General features: G+C 24.5%; 1 protein-coding gene across 5 annotated transcripts in view; it reads right to left on the bottom strand.

Moving 5' to 3' along the window:
* Positions 1-22,710, bottom strand: part of LOC127285210 (ecdysone-induced protein 74EF) — a 267,455-nt gene that overhangs the window by 224,595 nt on the left and 20,150 nt on the right. The window contains exon 1 of one of the 5 annotated variants that reach the window (XM_051311093.1): positions 19,156-20,283. The exons of 3 other annotated variants lie outside the window; for them this stretch is intronic. The gene's annotated coding sequence lies outside the window, so the exon portion shown is untranslated. Of the gene's footprint in view, positions 1-13,387; positions 13,406-19,155; positions 20,284-22,710 lie in introns of those variants that run through there. One more of the 5 variants, XM_051311094.1, reaches the window with a different exon arrangement.

Genomic DNA, 22,710 nt, shown 5'->3' with positions numbered 1-22,710 from the left:
AATAATAAGCCTATATATATATATACATATATTGAAAAAATACTTCGTTTATTGAACTTGCAATAAAGTTTCAATAAAAAATTGTACAAAATTAGTAATAACGTAATTTAGGCCAAAAAAATAGATGAAAATCAAAAAAGAAACTACAAAAATCGTAACACAAAATAGTTTTAATATTCTCCTAAAAAAAAATTTTGGTTAACGCTGTATTTAACATTACAGAATTCTAATTATTTTTTATCAGAATTCTATTTAAATTCACAAGAAACCAGAATTTTAGTTAATTTAATAAGTATCATAATAAAAAAATTGACAATGACCAGAATTCTGGTTAAATTAAATAAAATTTCGGTCCAAATAACTAGAATTCTGGTTAATGTTACCAGTATGATAATGTAAAATATTATCAGAATTCGGGTTACACCAAAAGGAAATGCGTTTAAAATGACCAGAATTCTAGTTAATCGAACCACTATCATAATATTAAATATACCATAAGCAGAATTCTTATTGGAATAACGAGAATTCTAGTTAAATTACCTGGAATTTTGGTTAAAGTAATTAGAACTCTGGTTAAATTAACTAGAATTGTGGTTATATTAAATAGAAAACCTTATAAAATAACTAGAATTATGGTTATGATATATTTTACATTATGATACTGCTTAGAATAAACAGAATTTTAGTTAATTTAACCAAAATTCTGGTTATTTCAATTAAAATTCTGGTTATGGTATATTTAGCATTTTAATAATGGTTAGATTAACCAAAATTATAATTAATTTAAACAGAATTCTAGTTATTGTAAATTTTACACGATAATACTGAATAGATTAACCAGAATTCTGGTTATTAAATACAAAATTCTAGTTATTTCTCTTAAAATTTTTGGTTATTTCAACTACGATTCTAGTAAATATAGCCCAAATTCAAGTCAAAATAACCAGAATTTCAGTCAAGATATATTTAACATTATGATATTGGTTATTTTAACCAGAATTTTAAATAGCGCAATTAGATAGAAATTTAATTGCGCTATTTAAAATTCAGGTTTATTTAACCAAATGATAATTCTAACCAGAATTCTAGTGAAATTACGAGAAACTGGTTAGATTAACCAGAATTCTAGTTAAAATAACCAGAATTCTGGTTAATATAACCGAAACTTTGTGAAATATACTCAAACCAGAATTCCGGTTAATGTAAACAAAATCATAGTATAACTATAGTTAGAATAACCAGAATTCTGGTTTAAATAATTTAAATTCTTATTAATGTAACTAAAATTAGAAGGTTAAATTAACTCTAACCAATATTCTGTTTAGAATAACCAGAATTCTAGTTGGATTAACCAGAATTCTGGTTAAAATAACTAGATTCTTTTAAATTTAACCAGAATCATGATGTGAATTTAAATTCACTCTAACCAGTATTCTAGTTAGAATAACCAGAATTCTAGTTAGAATAACCAAAATTCTAGTTGAAATAACCAGAATTTTTTAAATTGAACCAGAATCATAATATTAAATTCACTCTAACTAGTAATCTAATTAGAATAACCAGAATTCTAGTTAGAATAACTAAAATTCTAGTTGGAATAACCAGAATTTTTTAAATTGAACCAGAATCATAATATTAAATTCACTCTAACTAGTAATCTAATTAGAATAACCAGAATTCTAGTTAGAATAACTAAAATTCTAGTTAGAATAACCAGAATTCTGGTTGGAATAACTAGAATTCTGGTTAAAATAACTAGATTCATTTAAATTCAACCAGAATCATAATGTTAAATTCACTCTAACCAGTATTCTAGTTAGAATAACCAGAATTCTAGTTAGAATAACCAAAATTCTTGTTGGAATAACCAGAATTCTGGTTAAAATAACTAGATTCTTTTAAATTTAACCAGAATCATAATATTAAATTCACTCTAACCAGTATTCTAGTTAGAATAACCAGAATTCTAGTTTGAATAACCAGAATTCTAGTTAGAATAACCAAGTTTCCAATTGTAATAACCATAATTCTGGTTGGAATAACCAGAGTTCTGATTAAAATAACTAGATTCTTTTAAATTCAACCAGAATCATAATGTTAAATTCACTCTAACCAGTATTCTATAGTTACAGTAACCAGAATTCTGATCATTTCAACCAGAATTTTTTTTCAAATAAAACTAATTTTTCCCTACGCTATTAGCAAACAAAAATACATATCAATTTGCCTAAAAAATTTACGCGCAAATTTCAATAGACATTTAACGTAAAACATATACATAAACCTTGGATAGATACGACTCTTTTAAATTGTCATATTAAAATGCTTTTTTGTGATGAGAATACAGAAATATACCGTAAAGGCCTTGAATTTTGAGAACCATCGAATTGGAAAAAAAAGAATTAAAATTCGTGATATCTTTCTGCTCTTTATATATATATATATATATATTTTTTTTTTAGGTTGAATAAATAAAAGAGAACACTATACTGTAATTCGTGCGTTGAGAAAGTAAAGGACCTTCATTTTTATCTTCTCTTAATAAAAATTATTTCTTCGTGCAAAAAAAAAAAAAAAAAAACAAAAAACAAATACTTCCTTAAAATCAAAAATTTAGACAACTTTTATAATAATCTAGAAAACGTGGCACGACGTGTCATGTAGTAGAACAAAAACTATAAGGAACATATTATAGTATGACTATCTAACGCCTTGATTTTCGATTTAGCACCACTTAACACGTATAATGAACCTTCTATAATAATTATAAACCTTAATCGTTATTGAGTCCTTTGCACTTATTTTTTGAAAATCATATTACAAAAATTATCCGACGACCTTGCGCGCTATAGTATTCTTGCAGTTATAATATATATATATATATATATATATATATATATATATATATATATATATATATATATATATATATATATATATATATATATATATATATATATATATATATATATATATATGACTCAACAGGCTGAGTCAGAAAGTGTTTAAATAGAAAAAAAAGAGGAGAATTCTTTAATTTCAATCGATTGTAGTTTCAATTAATTGTTCTAAATTAAAATTAGTATTAGAATCATAGAATTCTAAAAAAAATAACTAAATTAATTTTTTTTTATAATTGTGAAAAAACTGAAATTTATTTTATAAATATAATTTATTCTACTATTGTTTCAGTAACGTTTTCTACTAATAATTATAGTAAAATTCAACTAATTTTTCAGTTGGTTTTTTAGGGTTTCGTGGCTCAGGCCCGAAAATCTTAGTTTCGCTTTGGGGTCCGTCCGTCCGTTGGCATGATAAACGTTACCTTTACGTAACTTTAAACTTTAAAAATTTAACTAAAGAGAACTTGTCATCAAAAGAGACAAAAATTCGCTAAAATTGGGTTTGTCCAATGATGTTTGGATTTTAGAAACAAATTTCCCATGTCCTTCTTACTCTCAAGTTAATCCTCACAAGAGAGTAAAATTTTTGCTCAAGCAGAATATATATATACACACATACACATACATGTACCGCACGAGCGCGATCCGAGGCAAAGTGTTGAAAATAACCTCTCTTAAACGTCCCTGACGAGGTGGGAATGTTGAGTTTGCCGCGAATAGTATGTTAGCTCGTGATTTGCACTTCCTAGTTGGTGAACACACACACACACACACACACACGTCAACGTTTTTATGCATCTAAATGTTTCATATATGTATGCAGTTGTGTAAATAAAAAAAGAGCATTCCGCATATAGAGAGAGTCAAACGCTCATCACAACTATCGCACAGACCTTATAATACGATTTAGAATTCCAAGAGTGACAGCGATGCATATACATATATATATATAAATACAACAAATAAAATTTCTGTATTAGTGACAATTTTCCTCTCAACTGTTTCTCATAGTGACAATATTTACATCTATATACATGTATATCTGTGTGCGTCTGTCTTTCTGTCTGTCCATCTATCCGTCTGTCTGTGTGAATGCATTTCAAACGTCTAGGCGACACGTTTCCCTCAAATTACACGCTAGATTAGTGTTTCGCATTTTACTTTCACATCAATTCCAAAGCTATATAGACTTTTGAAGCATTTCAAATTATATAAATATTAATTAATAAAATTATGATTGACTTAAAAGGCGGAAGGCAAAATATCAAAATTATAAATTCAATAATATACCCGTATTGATTATATTTCAAAAAAAAAAATATATATATATATATATTTATATATATAATTGCGTGAATTGAATAAATTATGATTGGTAATTTTTTAATTTGTTTTTGTTGAAATAAACGTATTTAGTGAAGCAAACAAGAATTGTACGGATATTATAATCCTAATTGTTGTACGTCAAATTGCGATAATTATTGCATTTGAAAAAAAACAGAATTTTTCATAATTACAAAAAAATAAATTTAATTTCTCAAAAAAAAAAAAAAAAAAATAACGATAAATATTTTATAAATATTTTTTTAATACCTTTAAAAAAATGCTTATTAGAATCATGTTAAATATATCATAACCAGAATTCTGGTTATGACCAGAAATTGACTAGAAATCAGGTTAAATTGACTAGAATTCTAGTTAATTTAACCAGTATCATAATGACAAAAATGTCCTAACCAGAATTTTTATCAAAAAACAGAATTCTTAAAAAAAACAGAATTCTTTAAAAAAAAACAGAATTCCATAGATAATACAATCAGAACCATAATTTTAAACCGGAATTATGGTTGAATTAACCAGATTTCTGTTTAGTGTAACCAGAAAAATGAAATTAATAACACCCTAACCAGAATTCATATTAAAATTACCAAAATTCTGGATAACCGAACCTGAATCATAATATTAAATGTCATATAACTAGAATTCTATTTAATATAACCAGAACCAAATGTTAAACATAACCTAATCAGAATTCTTAAAGAAATAACCGAAATTCTTGTTACGTTAAATAAAATTCTATAGTTGAATAAACCAGAAATTTCGTTAATCTAACCAGTATCATAATATTAAATATAGCGTAATCAGAATTCTTATTGGAATAACCAGAATTCTGGTTAAATTTACTAGAATTCTGGTTAATGTAAACAGTATCATAATGTAAAATATATCATAACTAAAATTCTGGTTATTTTAGAAGGATTTCTATTTAATATAACCAGAATTCTGGTAAAGGTATATTTTACATTATGATACTTGTTACATTTACCAGAATTCGAGTTATTTTAATCGCAATTCTATTTAATTTAATCAGAATTCTAGTTATTGTGTGATTTTATATTATGATACTAGTTCGTTTAATCATAATTCTAGTTAATTTAACCAGAATTCTGGTCATTTTAAGCATATTTCTATTTGGTTTAACCAGAATTCTGATGAGGGTATATTTTACATTATGATACTGGTAACATTAACCAGAATTCTAGTTATTTTATTCGGAATTCTACTTAATTTAACCAGAATTATGGTTATTGTATATTTTAAATTATGATACTGGTCATATTAACTAAAATTCTGATTAATCTAAACAGTATCATAATTTAAATTATATCATATCCAGAATTCTGGTTAAAGTAAATAGAATTCTGGTTAATCAATTTAGTATCACAATATAAAAAAATGCCCCAACCATAATTCTAATTGAAATAACCGAAATTCTGGTTACATTTACCAGAATTCTAGTTGAAATAACTAGAATTTTAATTTATCTTACCAGAATCATAATGTTAAATGTAATCTAACCAGAATTCTGTTTAATGTAACCAGAATCATACTATTAAAAATACCCTAACCAGAATTCTATTTAAAATAACCGAAATTCTGGTTACATTTACTAGAATTCTAGTTGAAATAACCAGAATTTTAGTTAATCTTACCAGAATCATAATTTTAAATGTAATCTAACCAGAATTCTGTTTAATGTAACCAGAATCATACTATTAAAAATACCCTAACCAGAATTCTATTTAAAATAACCGAAATTCTGGTTACATTTACTAGAATTCTAGTTGAAATAACCAGAATTTTAGTTAATCTTACCAGAATCATAATTTTAAATGTAATCTAACCAGAATTCTGTTTAATGTAACCAGAATCATAATATTAAAAATACCCTAACCAGAATTCTATTTAAAATAACCGGAATTCTGGTTAATTTAACTAGAATTCTATTTGAAATAACCAGAATTCTAGTTATTCCAATCAGAATTTTTTTCAGTGCAAAAAATTATTATAATAATAATAATAATTATTATAAAGTTATAGTTAGAAGAAAAATAGCCCTGACAGAGTAAATTCACGTGAGTAACTAACTATATATATATATATATATATATATATATATATATATATATATATATATATATATATAAAACTATATCGTTTAGATTTAGAAAAACGAGTATACCATTTGCATCGCTGTCGTAGTTGCGTCGCTTAAAAAAAATATATATGTAAAACTAACAATGATAATAAGGTTGAGTCATGTGGGGCCTTCGAGAGTAAAGAAGGGCCTTGGTTTATGCCCCGGGCAAGGCAAAAGATCTCCATCTCACCACACAGCGTCTCTCTTTCCTTCTTTCCGCCTTCTTTTTGTTTTCACTAATATATATATATATATATATATATATATATATATATATATATATATATAATGTTACTTCTTCGTCTACATATTAGTCTCTCTCTCTCTCTCTCCCCCGGGGACGGGAAAATCCCCCTTCATCACAAGAAGGAACACGGAATCACACGACAGGAATTATAATCAACGCGCGCGCGAATAAAATGTCGTAATCACGGAACTCTCGCGGAAAATTATAACGGGATTTTAATATTTAAATCTTCGATTTTATTGCAATTTCTGTCCTCTTTTTTTTCTATTTTATCGACATCTTTTTTTTTTTTTCTTTCATTCACCTTCAACTATTATATATATACACAGAAAATTGAAAGGCATTAAAATAAGCTGCAACGCTTATTATTTTAATCCAATTTTGCTTATTTTAATCCATTTTGGTATTAAAATAAGCAAAATTGGATTAAAATAATAAGCTTTGCAGCTTATTTTAATGCCTTTTAATTTTCTGTGACAGTAACTAATGCCACAGTAACTAATGCCACAGTAACTAATGCCACCACAGAAAATTAAAAGGCATTAAAATAAGCTGCAACGCTTATTATTTTAATCCAATTTTGCTTATTTTAATCCATTTTGGTATTAAAATAAGCAAAATTGGATTAAAATAATAAGCTTTGCAGCTTATTTTAATGCCTTTTAATTTTCTGTGACAGTAACTAATGCCACAGTAACTAATGCCACAGTAACTAATGCCACCACAGAAAATTAAAAGGCATTAAAATAAGCTGCAACGCTTATTATTTTAATCCAATTTTACTTATTTTAATACCAAAATGGATTGAAATAAGCAAAATTGGATTAAAATAATAAACGTTCCAGCTTATTTTAATGCCTTTTTAATTTTATGTGAATTTGTTTAAAAAGAAAAATTCTCCACAAAATATTAATTCGAAAAATAAAAATTTGTCTAAAAAAATAATTATATCTAATAAAATTCTTTAAAATTTTAACTAATGATTTTTATCGGCTAATCATGCGCCCCAAAAAATACATTATATACAAAATCATATATTTATGTAAAAACTTTATACATTACATACAATGTGGGGGGGGGGAATTCTTTTCAAGGATTAAAGAAACGTCATATATAAAATTGAAATATATTCGCGCAACTTTCTATTTCTGTATAGTATCTATACTATATATATATATATATATATATATATATATATATATATATATATATATATACACACATACAAACACATACGAAACGAAATTTTCCAAGATACAGATGTGTGTCGAGATTTATTATGAAAGAGTATATAAATTGATTAAAATGCGAACCTTGACTCTGACAAACAAATATGCTTCTAGATTTCGCATTAAAATAAATGCTCATTTTGTGTGCCAAGCGAAATAGTTTCCTCGCTCAGTTTATGACCCAAAGATTTTTAAGCATGAAGTAACTTTCACAAAAGCAAATAATAAAATCTTTGCCTGAAATTGCGACTTTTAAATTGAATCAAGTTCATAACGTTTTATTTAAAAATTAAATATATATATATATATATATATATATATATATATATATATTAAATTTTTCAATAACGAAAGAGATTAGAAGATAATTTTCAATGTCTATAAGTGGTGCATGGAATTGTGTCATTGCTAAATGAAAAAACAAAAAATCAAAGCCATTGATGTATATATATATTGTTAACTGAAGTTCATGTGTGACTAATATTATCAGTTTTCAATAGATTAATAATTATTATCAATTTAAAAATTTTAAAATATACTCAGATTAATTTATGTTTATATCTTGATTTTATAAAGTAAATAAAAAAAAATCAAGGTTTAATAATTGATTGATAATTTTAAATAAAAACAAATTTTTCAAAAAAAAAAATAAATAAATAAAGAAAATTCCAAAACATATTTCAAAAAAAAAAAAAATCGAACTTTCTATCCACTTTCATTAGTGTCGATAATATTCTAGAAAAATGAAGTGATATAAGCATATTTTTGAAAGTGAAGAGCAATCAGCGGGTCAATAAGGAGAATTGATGCATTCCATTGACATGAATGCGGGCCTTAAGAATAATACTGGAACGCAAGAGTAGGTCTAGGTCTATTGCTAAGGTCCCACTGTGATCATTAAGTTACAACTCTACCAGGTACGGATGCGGATGCCCAAGCGTTTGTAAATTAAAACAAAACTAATTAGCGTTATAACTCAATGACAAATATAAAAAAAATTGTGTTTTTTAAAATATATTTGCTCACGATTTAATTACATTTTCATCAATATAATTGTAAACGAGAAGAAAAACGATATAATCAAACGCAAAAATAAAACAACCATACAATTAATTGTAAATAATAGTAATTGAGACTATTTTCAATTGAAATTACCAATAATTGTATAAAAACAGTAATTGAAACTAAGCTTAATTGAAAATTCCGTTAATTGTAACTAATATTCATTCTTAATACCAGTAATTAAAACTACCATTAATTATAAGTACCAGTAATTAAAACTACCAATAATTATAAGTACCAGTGATTGAAACTACCAATAATTGAAACCAAATTGAAAGTACCAGTAATTGAGTCTACCATTAATTATTAGTACCAATAATTGAAACTACAAATAATTGTAACTATTATTGACTGTAACTACGAATAATTGAAACTACCAATAATTATCAGTAACAATAATTTAAAATACAACTAATTGAAACTACCATTAATTATCAGTACCAATAATTTAAACTACCACTAATTAAAAGCAAATTGAAAGTACCATCAGTAATTGAAACTACCATTAATTATTAGAACTAATAATTGAAACTACCATTAATTATCAGTACCAATCATTTAAACTACCACTAATTAAAACTACCATTAATTATTAGAACCAATAATTGAAACTACCATTAATTATTAGAACCAATAATTGAAACTATTATTGACTGTAACTACCAATAATTGAAACTACCATTAATTATTAGAACCAATAATTGAAACAACAAATAAATGTAACTAAATTGAAAGTACCAGTAATTGAAACTACCATTAATTATTAGAACCAATAATTGAAACTACAAATAATTGTAACTATTATTGACTGTAACTACCAATAATTGAAACTACCATTAATTATCAGTACCAATAATTTAAACTACCACTAATTGATACTACCATTAATTATCAGTACCAATAATTAAAACCAAATTAAAAGTACCAGTAATTTAAACTACCATTCATTATTAGAACTAATAATTGAAACTACCATTAATTATCAGTACCAATAATTTAAACTACCACTGACTGAAACTACCATTAATTATCAGTACCAATCATTTAAACTACCACTAATTGAAACTACTATTAACTATAAGTACCAGTCAGTGAAACTACCAATAATTGTAACTAATATTGATTGTAACTATCAATAATTGAAACTACCTTTAATTAGAAGTACCAGTAATTGAAACTACCATTATTTATAAGTACCAATAATTAAAACTACCATTATATATCAGTACCAATAATTGAAACTACCAAAAATTGTAACTAATATTGACTGTAACTGCCAATAATTGAAACTACCGATAATTAAAACCAAATTGAAAGTACTAATAATTGAAACTACCAATACTTGTAACTAATATTGACTGTAACTATTAGTAATTGAAACTACCAATAATTGAAAGTCCCATTAATTGAAACTACAATTTATTGAAACTTTCAATAAATGTAATTAATATTGCATTTGTGATTACCAGTTACTGAAACTACCATCAATTGCAAATACTATTACATAGTAGAAACAACCAATATTTGGAACTAATATCGATTGAAACTACCATTAAGTGAAACTACCAGTAATTGGAACCAACATCGATTATAAACTACTAGTAATTGAAACTAATTTGGACTAAAACTACCATTAATTGTATTTACCAATAATTGGAACTAATATCGATTGTAACTAATAATAATTGAAACTACCATTAATTGAAACTAATTGCTATTATGTAACTACCAGTAATTGAAAGTACCGCCAATCGTAACTACTATCGATTATGATTACTATTGATTAAAACCACCATAAATCATAAATTAAAAATTAATTAGAACTATTATTAATTGTAATTAATATCGATTATAATTACAATTGGTTGTAACTACATAATTGAAACTACCAGAATTTGTTATAATTAATAGTCATTGTTTAAGGCCATGAGAAAATTTTTAAAAAAATCTCACCCAACCCGAGATTCGAACCCTAACCATGCAAAGAGAATTTTGGCGCCTTACGCATCACGGCTAAACGCGTACGTGAATATAATTTGTTAAATAAAAGTCTCACTAAACCAGAGTCTATATAAATTTTTAGCTGAAGTTTAAAAAAAAAAGTTTGAAACGAAAATTTAATAAATAATTACATTAAATACGTAAAATAGTTCTCAACTCCAATTGAATTAAAAAAAAAAAATTCCCAATTAAAGAATATACGTATAATTTACAAAAACATTTATAAGAATATTATCAACTTCTTTGTAATAAATTATTCTTATAAAATACGCAAAAAAAAAAAAAAAAGAACTGGAGCAAGCGTGCTTGTTTTTTCTCGAGCATTGAACCATAAATGTAAAAACAAAAAAAGAAAATTTAACATATTACAATAAGTTTGTTATTAAATCTCAAGTTTATAAAAAACATTGTGTTGAAATTATTTTTAAAGCGGAAGTAGAATAATGAAATATTTCTCAAAAATTTATTAAATATATATATATATAATGTACTTTAAGTTAATGATTCAAAATTGACCATTTGATATAAGTAAATGATTATTTCCTTAGTTTCTAATCACTTTCAAGTTTCGTTTTAATTGCACTATTACTTTCCCGGTTTTAATTTTAAATTTTCTGTTTTTTCTTTTCTTTTTCTAAACTCATAAAGCAAATTATAAATATTGATTACTTTTTCATTGGTAATAAAATATTTAATCAACTTTACTTTATATATATATATATATATATACACCGAAAAAAAAATATTCTTGTATTCAGAGGAAAATTCCTCTTACAGAATCCTCTTGAATTTTATTCTTAAAACAAGAGTATTACTCTTTAAATAAGAATATTTTCCTCTAATTTCAAGAGGATCGAAACAAAAGGACTATTCTAGGGCATTCATCTTATATTCAGAATAATCTTTTTAGAATAAAGATAATACTCTTAGAATTTAGAATAATCTTCTATGTTTAAGAATATTCCTCTAAATTCTTAGAGGATTTCCCATAGAAATTCGCTCATGCGCAAAGATGATTGCGTCATAAATCGCATATCATGCGTAAAAAAGTTTTAGTTTCTGTGTAAAAAAAGGGGAATTAAACAAAATGGATAATAATAATCTTTTAAATATCTTGATAGAGTTGCAACATACCCAATACATGCCTATTTTTGAAGGTAAAAGGAATTTTTAAAAGTAATTTTTAAAAAAATTTAAATAATTTTGAGGTTATGCTATTTAAAATTTTATTTTATTACGATTTTTATTTATCTTAATTTTATTTAAAATTTATTTAAAATAAATTTTCAAATTTAATGAATTATATGTTTTGCGCATAAAAATATTATTAAAAATAGATTTAGTTGATTTATTCAAAAAAATTAAAATCAATTTCAATTTATTTATACTCAAATAGTTGTAAATCATGGAATAACAAATTTTATTCCTTTTAATTTTATAGATTATATCTATGACATAAAAATTAGATGATTGCATTTTTATTATTTCAGAGTTCTTTTTAAGATGATATTTTCCTTTTAAAATAAGAGTATCCTCTTAAATTAAGAGGCATAATTTTACATAGAGGACAATCCTCTTAAACCTAGAGGACATCCTTTTGCAGCATATACTAGAGGAAAATATGCATTGAAATAAGAGGAATCCTCTTGAAACAAGAGGATTTTTTTTTCGGTGTATATATATATATATATATATATATGCGTAAAAAAAGATTTATAATCTATTTACAATATTCTTGAGAATTTAATATTTACAGGATAAAAAAATATATTTCTATAAAAAAATAGTCTTTTTAATAATTTTTCTAATTTATACGCAATTATTAAACAGGTAATTAATTAATTAGTTAGAAATTCTGCAATTACAATAGCTACACCAATAGTTACAGTTACAATAGTTTCAAATTATTATATTGACAATTTTAGTTTGAAAAAAAGTAATGAAACTTTAAAATAAAAAAAGTTTCATTAAAAGTTTGACAATTCCGAGAAATAATAATAATAATTTTACTTTTAAAGTTTTACTTATTTTTTTTTTTTTTTTTTAATATAAATAATAAGTCCTTCGCACGTTTAGAATAAAACTATATCGACAATTTGTTAGTGATAATTATTTTTTAATTAATTTTATAATCATTCTTGTCACACAGGAAATAACTTCCTCTCGCCTTGAAATAGATTTATATTTAAAATCTTTTTTTTATATTCAATTATCTTAACAAATTTTCCAAAAAAAACTTTTTTTCTCGGAAAATGCATCTCAATAATAAATAAATAATAAGAAATTTTACAAAATTAAAATTTAATTTTTTTTTTTTTTTTTTTGATAAAAAGGGGAACTAAAAAAAAATAAAAATAATGAAACTTTACATTATCACTAGCATAAAGTTAGAATAAAAAAGGTCAATATTTGATCATATAATTTTTGTTGTAATAAAATAATGAAACAGACAAATGTACTTTACCCGATTAGTGGAAAATAGTTGATTCAGGGTCGCGCACAGTTGTTTTCACTGTCATCGAGATACGGATTTTCTTTCTATATATATATATTTAAATATTAGAATTGAAATTCGTCCTCGAACTGACTGATATTACTTTAATCACAAAAAAAAAAATTTTTTTTTTTTGCTCCTACAACAAGGACATACGTTATAACGCGAGATGCATCAATGATGAACTGAAATATTATTATAAATGAGCCATTTGCTTTCATCTTAATGTGAAGTAATTCTTCCTGTTATTGAATGCACTGATGCAACTCTCACTCAGTGTGTTATGATAACCGAATAATAAAGGTGTATATATACACTTTTGAAAATTAATTGCACAATCACTAAAACAGATTTTGATGAGATCAGGTAAAATTCAAGGTCAATCTTATTCAGAATATATATCATATATCTTTAGAAAAAGAAATCATCTTTTCAATGTCTCATAAAATTATATTATGACAAAATCTTACAAATATTATATAATTTTAAATTATATAAAATAATATTCAAAGATTTCTAATTTAAAAACTGGTATTAAACAATATTATAGTTTTCTGACAAAATTTTCGAAATCAATCAGGTTTTGATATTATTCCAAGGCATTTAAAAAGAATTTCAGTTTTTATCCAAAATTTGTATATTCAATAAGAAAAATTCTTTTTGAATTTTAATTTAAGTGAATTTTAATTTAACAAAAATTCTCATTGAATCGAATTTTATTTGATTCGAATTTTTATTAAATGGTAAAAATTCACAATTCACTAAATTTTAAATTGTCCGATTTTTAATTTGCCCTATTTTTAATTTGTCCGAATTTTAATTTGTCCGAATTTTAATTTGTCCAAATTTTAATTTGTCCGATTTTTAATTTGTCCGAATTTTTATTTGTCCAAATTTTTATTTGTCCAAACTTTTATTTGTATGAATTTTAATTTTTCCAAATTTTTATTTGTAAGAATTTTAATTTGTACAAAATTTTAATTAATAGAATTTTCGCGACGCCGAATTTTCATTTGTCCGAAATTACAAAAATGTCCAAACAAACAATCGACAGAAAGATTTTGGCGCAATTTTACAAAAATTATATAATCAATTAGAAATTATCAAGAAAATCGTGATTAGTCAATTTCTGAAAATTGCGCTGAAATTTTTCTGTCAATTTGTTTGTTCGGTCAATTTTTTAATTTCGGACAATTGAAAATTTGGCGTCACAAAAATTCTATTAATTAAAATTTCGTACAAATTAAAATTCTTACAAATGAAAATTTGGAAAAATTAAAATTCGTACAAATAAAAAATTTGGACGTAAATGAAAATTCGGACAAATTAAAATTCGGTGAATTTCTGTCATTTAAATACATTCGAATCAGATAAAATTCAATTAAATGAGAATTTTTTTTTTAAAATTAAAATTCGCTAAAATTAAATTTTTTTAAAATAAAAAAGTCATATAAACAAAATGATAAATTTCGGCTAAAACTTCGGCTCGGAAATAAATTTCCGAAAAACCCCCAAAATAATACTTTAATTTGAAAAATCAATCCGAAACACAAATATCTTTAAAAATTTAATCTCCTTATAAAAAAAAAAAATTAACGATAAATTTTCATCCATTTGATAAATGCAAAAACTATTTCGCCCTAATTTTATAATTACCAAAAAGAAATTTAAAAAAAGTTTTTAAATATCATTTCCAATGAAGTGTGAACAAAAAAAATTTTTCAAAGAGTGACGTGATATGGGGGAAAAAAAAAGAAGAAAAGAAGCAAGATGGCTCTGGTGAGCCTTGAGAGTTTGGTAAAAGTAAATGACCTTAAAGCGAAACGCAATGAGTATATATATATATGACCTATCATTTTTGGTCCAGATGGTCTCTGAACCCGAATTAGGACAAAACCTTGACTCAAGTATTGGTGTGTATTTAAAATTCACCATCCCTACCCAAACTTACTTTTTCTTTCACGATATTCAAAAGCAATTCAAAATCTTTGCATTCTCCCATACAAATGACCTTCACAATTAATAGAGTCAAAGCTAGAACTGACCCTGGAAAATATTTTACTAAAAATCACTCAACAAAAATTTTAAAAAAATTTTCAAAGCCCAAAAAATACTTCTTTTTCAATTCTAAAGTATGACCTACTTTTTTCTGATTGGAAACATATTTTATGTGTGTGTGTGTACGTGATAGGAGGATATCAAGTGTTTCGAGGCTGTTGATTAGTGAATGATCCACATTTACATGATGGATTTTACTTTTAAGTTCCAAAAATAAAATTTATGCAATTTAAAAATAAATCTTTTTTTCTCACACGTGAATTTTTTTTTCTTTTTAATATAAATCGGCGAAAATATAAAAAGAAATATTGCGAAATTATATTTCTGATGTAATTTTTATTGTAATGTAAAAAGCTCTCGTTAATTGACGAAACGGAGATATATTTCCTGATGAAAAAAAAAAACAAAAAGTAAATCTTGATTTTCTCAAAGTTTACGTTTGAGGATCACGTATGTGTAATGTGAACGAATTTTATGGACCTATATATATATATATATATAAGGCGCGACGCTACGGGGCCCTTATAGCAAGCTATCGCGATATTTATTGAACGTTACCGGCGCAATACTAAACATCAGACGGTTTTGGCCCTCGGCCCTGGGGATGAAGGCCGCCACGTAACACGGCGAGAGAGAATGAGGGAACCACCACTACTACTACTATTAACTTTAACAACATTAACGTCACCGCATGATCGTTCAACAACGTCAGTTGTATCCTCTATATAAAATCATGAATCAAAATAAATTTTATACAAAATCAAAAAATCAAAATAAATGTTATACAAAATCAAAGAATATTCCAATTTAAAAAAACAAAAATTTCTAATCAAGGAAGAGATAAAAAAAATAGAAACGAGGAAGAGAAAATAAAATTAATAAATAACAAAAAAGAGAAAGACAAAATCGAGAGTCGAAGGTCGACCTAGACTGAAAATAATTTTTGAAAATATAGTTGTCTTATTTTTGCCGAGTTTTAGATACTATATAGCTTGATTTTTATACATATATATATATATATAATATATAGTAAAATATCAAAAATCATTTTGAAATTATTTGAATTCAGTTTTTTGGCAAACGATAATTGTCTACTATATTCCAAAATGTGTTTGAAAATATAATTGTCATATTTATCATAATTTTCTTTTAAATATTTTTTGTTTTAATTCTTCAAAATTCAGGGTTTCGTGGACAATATTATTATTACCGTTGCTAAGGTTCTTGTGATAACGGTTTGCCATAGAAACGGTTGCTATGGTAACTGTTACTATGCCAACTGTTAGTTACTGTGGCATTAGTTACTATGGCACTAGTTACTGTGGCATTAGTTACTGTGGTAACAGTTACTATAATAACAGTTAGCTACTGTGGCATTAGTTACTATGGTAACAGTTACTATAATAAAAGTTAGCTACTGTGGCACTAGTTACTGTGGCATTAGTTACTGTGGCACTAGTTACTGTGGCACTAGTTACTGTGGCATCAGTTACTGCGGCATTAGTTACTGTGGCATTAGTTACTGTGGCGTTAGTTACTATGGAAACAGTTAGTTATTATGAAAACGGTTGTTATGGTAACTGTTACCATGGCAACTCTACGAGTGTTGGACAGACAGACGGACGCCAAAGCGAAACTATAAGGCTTTCGGGTCTGGGCCACGAAACCCTAAAAACTAAAAAAAAATTGTCTATAACAAAATGTGAATAAAAAAATCGATTTGAAAATTTAAAAAAATAAAAATAAGTAAAGAACGCTAATCAAAAAAAAAAAACAACAAAAAAATCATTGGAAAAAATAGTTCTCAGATATAGATCTTAAAATTTTTATCCAACTTCAATTATACTGATCTTGATCTTAACAACCTATCACGATTATTGAACATCCCAAACGTATCACCAACGCAATCAAGGCGAGATCCATTCATAAAAAAGGAGATTTGCTTTTAATCGAAAAAAAAAATATTTTCAAAAGAAAAACCTAATAATAATAATAATAATGAAAATAGCTGACAGAAAGTAAAAGTACCTGCGCTTTCAAAACGAATTTCAAAATATTATTACACACACACACACATAGAAATTGAAATCGTATTAATGTTTGGTAATTTTTTAACATAATCACAAAATACAAACTTTAAAGATCGAAAATTTGAATTGGTAATGAGATAGTGGAAAAAAAATTCAATTTTTTTTTTTTTTTTTTGACATCTAAAAATAGATGTTTTATAAAAATAATAATTGTAAACACACACACATTGTAATATACCAGATCAATATATGTGGAAAAAAAATCAATCTAAACATACATTTATTGATCTTGACCTATTACAAATTACATTTCAATGTTACGAACAAATTTGATAAACTTATCTTAATAAAAATATGCGACATTTTTATCACAAGAGATCTTTCGTGTAAAATTAATTGATTTTAAACTTTCTTATCATTATAATGAATTATTAATTTAATCAGACAATTTTTTCTTTCTGTAAAAACAAATTTTTATTTTTAATTATTGTAAAGACATTTTTTTTGCTTTTATTATAAATAAATAATTAGTAAATAAATCTTTATTGTTAATTAGTAAAAAAAACTAATTAATTAAAAATAAATCAACTAATTAGTAAGAAATAAATCAACTACAAATCTTCACCTATAACACCGATAAGTTTCTTTGGAACAGAGATATTTTTCACTAAAACAGAGAAAGTTTTCGCTATTCTAGAGAAATATATCGCTAATCCAGAGAAACTTATCGCTGTTACAGGTGAAGATTTTGTTACGTATATTAAAAACTAATCAACTAATTAGTTAATTAACTAAATTAATTAAAATAAAAATATATATTACATTAATATAAAAAATTAGCAAAGAAATTTCTAAATTAATTATATTAAATTTATTTAAATAAAAGATTGTTTTAAAAAATTTTTTTAGCTTCTTCATGGAGCTGATGAATTATAATTTAATGTCAAAAAAACATTTCCCATGTGATTTTATATTAACAGTACACATTTATATATATATATATATATATATATATACATACAAAAGATCTCTTGTGCAGTTCGCGAATTTCGTAACAATTTCAAAGTAAACGCTCATCAATAATGTTCATATATGTTGATTATATATCCATACCATAAAGTAAACATATTATCGAAATTAATAATTTTCTTTTGTCAATGTGAAGAAACATTTTGTTCTTTACACGTGCCTCGTAATTTTTTTATATAATACAAGAAACAATATAAATTTCTTTAAAAAAAAAACGCTTAATTTTTTTTTTAAATATTTTTTATATTATTTCACCTTTCACTGTATTTTATTTATTATTCATTATTCTTTAAATTTTTTATACTAAAATGAATATTAATTTTCTAAGCTATTTAAATATATAATCCATAATAAGAATAATAATAAAAATAATAAAAACATTATTATTATTATTACGGATTATATTTTTAAATAGAAGGGAAAATTAATAAAAAATAAGAATAATAAATAAAACCAGACAAAATAAAATAATAATAAAAAAATATCGAAAGAAGTTTAAATTAACGGAAAAATTATTAAAAATATAATAATTAAAAATTATTTCTTCTTGACAAAAAAATATTATTCTGTGAAGCACTCGAAACTTGGTAATGCCTAAAAATGCAAAGAGGGTCTTCTTACCTCGTCACCTTTTAACCCTTTCGAAAACTTTCCAACTGTGAGAAATTCCAAACTTTTTTTTCTTTTTTTTGCAACCAGTTACTGACACCAAACGAACACCAAGAGACTTGAATTATAACTATATAGCCTATATATATATATATATATATATATATATATATATATATAACTCGTCACTGCTCTTCCTTTATATTCACTTGCACTCGAACGCTCGTCAATTGACAAACATATACACAGTTAAGTCTTTTGTCACACAATAAAGAAACAATATATATATAAATATTAAAAAATTGTCGAAATTTCACGCGAATAAGAATAAGAGAAGAAGAAGAAAAAAATAATAAAATATTTTTTTTTTTTTTAATTATAGTTGCGAAAGAAAAAAAAAATGAAGCGCGCTTACGTCACACGTGACAATCGCGCGAAGCATAAGTCAATGTATTCTCTCTCTCTCTCTACCTATATGTGTATTTGTTGACATTTTTTTTTTGTTCACTTTCAAAAATGTTAAATAAAAGGAAAAACGACTATTGAAAAATCCTAATTATTGCTGAATTAAAAAACACAACAATTATTAAATCCTCATGGAAAAGAAATTTTCACTAATTTCTGCTGACTCCAAAAAAATACACTTTTTAACACTAAAATTCCCATTTATAAAAATTTTCACAAAATAATCTTCATTGGCACAAAAATCATTTTTTTGGTTAAAAAAAATTTTTCATTAAACAAAAAATTGTTTCAAAAAAATGTTTATTGACACAATGTACTGTGTACTAATAGTTCACAAACTAAATCCTTGCACCACATAATAAACCTCTAAAATTTTGGATTAGAGTATTTTTTTGAAATAAAAACACCGGTAAATTGTAATTTTTTTTTTTTTTACACTTTAATTTTGCGAACGTCTTCAGGGCAGTGCGATGCGAATACTGAACGTACCAGACGAACGGCAACTCTTGCCTATCCTAGCCACTATACTAAACACCACTATCCTAGGTTAGACATTCGCGACATTCTCTCTCTCGCGCTCGCTATCTTTCTTTCACTATCTCTCTCTCTCTCTCTCTCTCTCTCTCTCTTTTCTTGGTCGCGAGTTTCTCTTTCTCTCTTACTCGCTCTCTCTTTTTCCTTCTTTCTCTCTTACTTACTCTAGTGGATAGTCTCGCACTATGTGTAGATTCAGTATAATGGTGTGGTGTGGGAGAAGAAGAGAAGGGGGGGCAAGGAGGGAGGGAGGGGGTGTGAGCGAGTTGTGTATGAAGAAGGGGGGACGGAAGGCCATAGCCACGGCCACCGAGTCGCACACGTTTGCTCTACACATAGGCGCACGTGGATATTTTATTATACACGCGTACTCCACACTCCCACACACAATTTACTTGAAAATCATACTATACACACACTAATATATATGTATACTTTTAGCGTGAAAATTTTAAGTTTTCGCGAATTAACAAATTTTTCTATAATAGAATATTTTGTAATATTTCATATTCTTTTAGGGACATTGTAGGAAATTTTTTTTATTTTTACTGTAATACTATTACATTTATTTTTACTATTTTATTTGTACTATTAGATTTTTTAGTATTTTATTTGTACTATTAGACTTATTTTTACTACTTTATTTGTAATGTTTGATTTATTTTTGCTATTAGATTATTTTACTATTTTATTTGTACTATTTGATTTATTTTTACTATTTTATTTGTACCACTGTATTTTTTTTTACTATTCTATTTGTACTATTAGATTTTTTACTATTTTATTTGTACTATTATAATTTGTAGTACAAAAAAATAGTAAAAATAAATGTTATTTTACTATTTTATTTGTACTATTATAATTTGTAGTACAAAAAAATAGTAAAAATAAATGTTATTTTACAAATAAAATAAATTTTAATTTTACAAAATTTTATTAATAAGCATTTTCTTGTTGATAGTAATAGTTTTTTTAAAAAATTTTTGTACTATTACATTTATTTTTACTATTTTATTTGTACTTTTTGATTTATTTTTACTATTTTATTTGTACTATTAAATTTATTTTTACTACTTTATTTGTATTTATTTGTAGTAAAAATAAATTTAATAGTACAAATAAAATAGTAAAAATAAATCAAAAAGTACAAATAAAATAGTAAAAATAAATGTAATAGTACAAAAATTTTTTTAAAAAACTATTGCTATCAACTAGAAAATGCTTATTAATAAAATTTTGTAAAATTAAAATTTATTTTATTTGTAAAATAACATTTATTTTTACTATTTTTTTGTACTACTATATTTATTTGTACTATTATATATATTTTTACTATTTTATTTGCACTATTACAATTATTTTTACTTTTTTTTGTACTATATATTATAATAGTAAAAATAAATCTAAGAAAACAAATAAAAATACATAATAATAATAACAAATATAAAAATAAAATATAAACATTATTATATGTAATATAATTGAATTTCTTTTTTTAGAATTAAAAAAAAAATAATTTGTTTGAAAAAAATAATAAAATTAAAAAATAAAAAAAAATAGTAAATAATACAAAATAAGAAGAGAGAAAAGATAGAACAAAATTTTTAATTTAAATTTTTAAGGAAAAATTTGTAAAATTGTCTCCTCAATGCCACCTTAAACGAATAAATTTCATAATTTATAAATATATTCATTAATATTATTATTATAATATAAATATAATAATATTAATATTATATAATATAATAATATTAATATTGTATAATATAATAATATTAAGATTATATGCAATATAATTATTATATCAGTATTATTTTACACTTAAATATAATAAAAAAAATTTCAACTCCAGGAAGATTCGAACCTATAACCTTACTATCTGAATATAACTCAAACTTCTAAGGAGCTTTAACGTAGCTACGGCCAACTCGGAGGGGAAAAAATTGTATTTTTTTTTTTTACTTATTTATTTACTTTTACTATATATTTTATTCTACATTACTTTTATGTAGAAAATGAATAAAAAAAATTGAAAAAAGAACGATAAAAAAAGAAACTAAATGAAAAATAACACAATATTATAGTAATAATTACATTTACTTATCACAATAAAAAGGAGGGTTTTATTTCAACAAAAAAAGGATATTTAATAAATAAAATATGTAATTAAATAAATATAGAATAATATAAATAACTAAAAAGAAATAATTAAATAAATAATATTAAATGTAATAAATAAAAATAAAGTAAAGTAAAAATAGTAAAAAAAGAAATGATAAGACGAAAATAAAATTGTTCCATAAAAATCTAATTTTAAAGAATTATGAAAGCATTAAAATACTTTTTTTTGATAGAAATGCAAGAGATCTCGTTATATTTGGAAGACTTCAAGGTAAAGTGTGTGTGTGTGTGTGTGTGTGTATGTGTTGAGTATAGTCTAAAAAAATTTCCAACTTTTTGGAGAAATGAAGAAATGTCTACAAATAAAATTTACACAATTGCCTATTAACATATATATACAAATAAATAAACCTCTCTCTATGGTGAAATATATTAATAAATAAGATA

This window comes from Leptopilina boulardi, unplaced genomic scaffold (assembly GCF_019393585.1).
Source record: "Leptopilina boulardi isolate dan_hultmark-lab unplaced genomic scaffold, ZJU_Lbou_2.1 LbouV2_330, whole genome shotgun sequence".
NCBI classification, from domain to species: Eukaryota; Metazoa; Arthropoda; class Insecta; order Hymenoptera; family Figitidae; genus Leptopilina; species Leptopilina boulardi.
The sequence above is the reverse complement of the archived record's forward strand: the minus strand, read 5'-3'. Positions and strand labels throughout refer to the sequence as shown.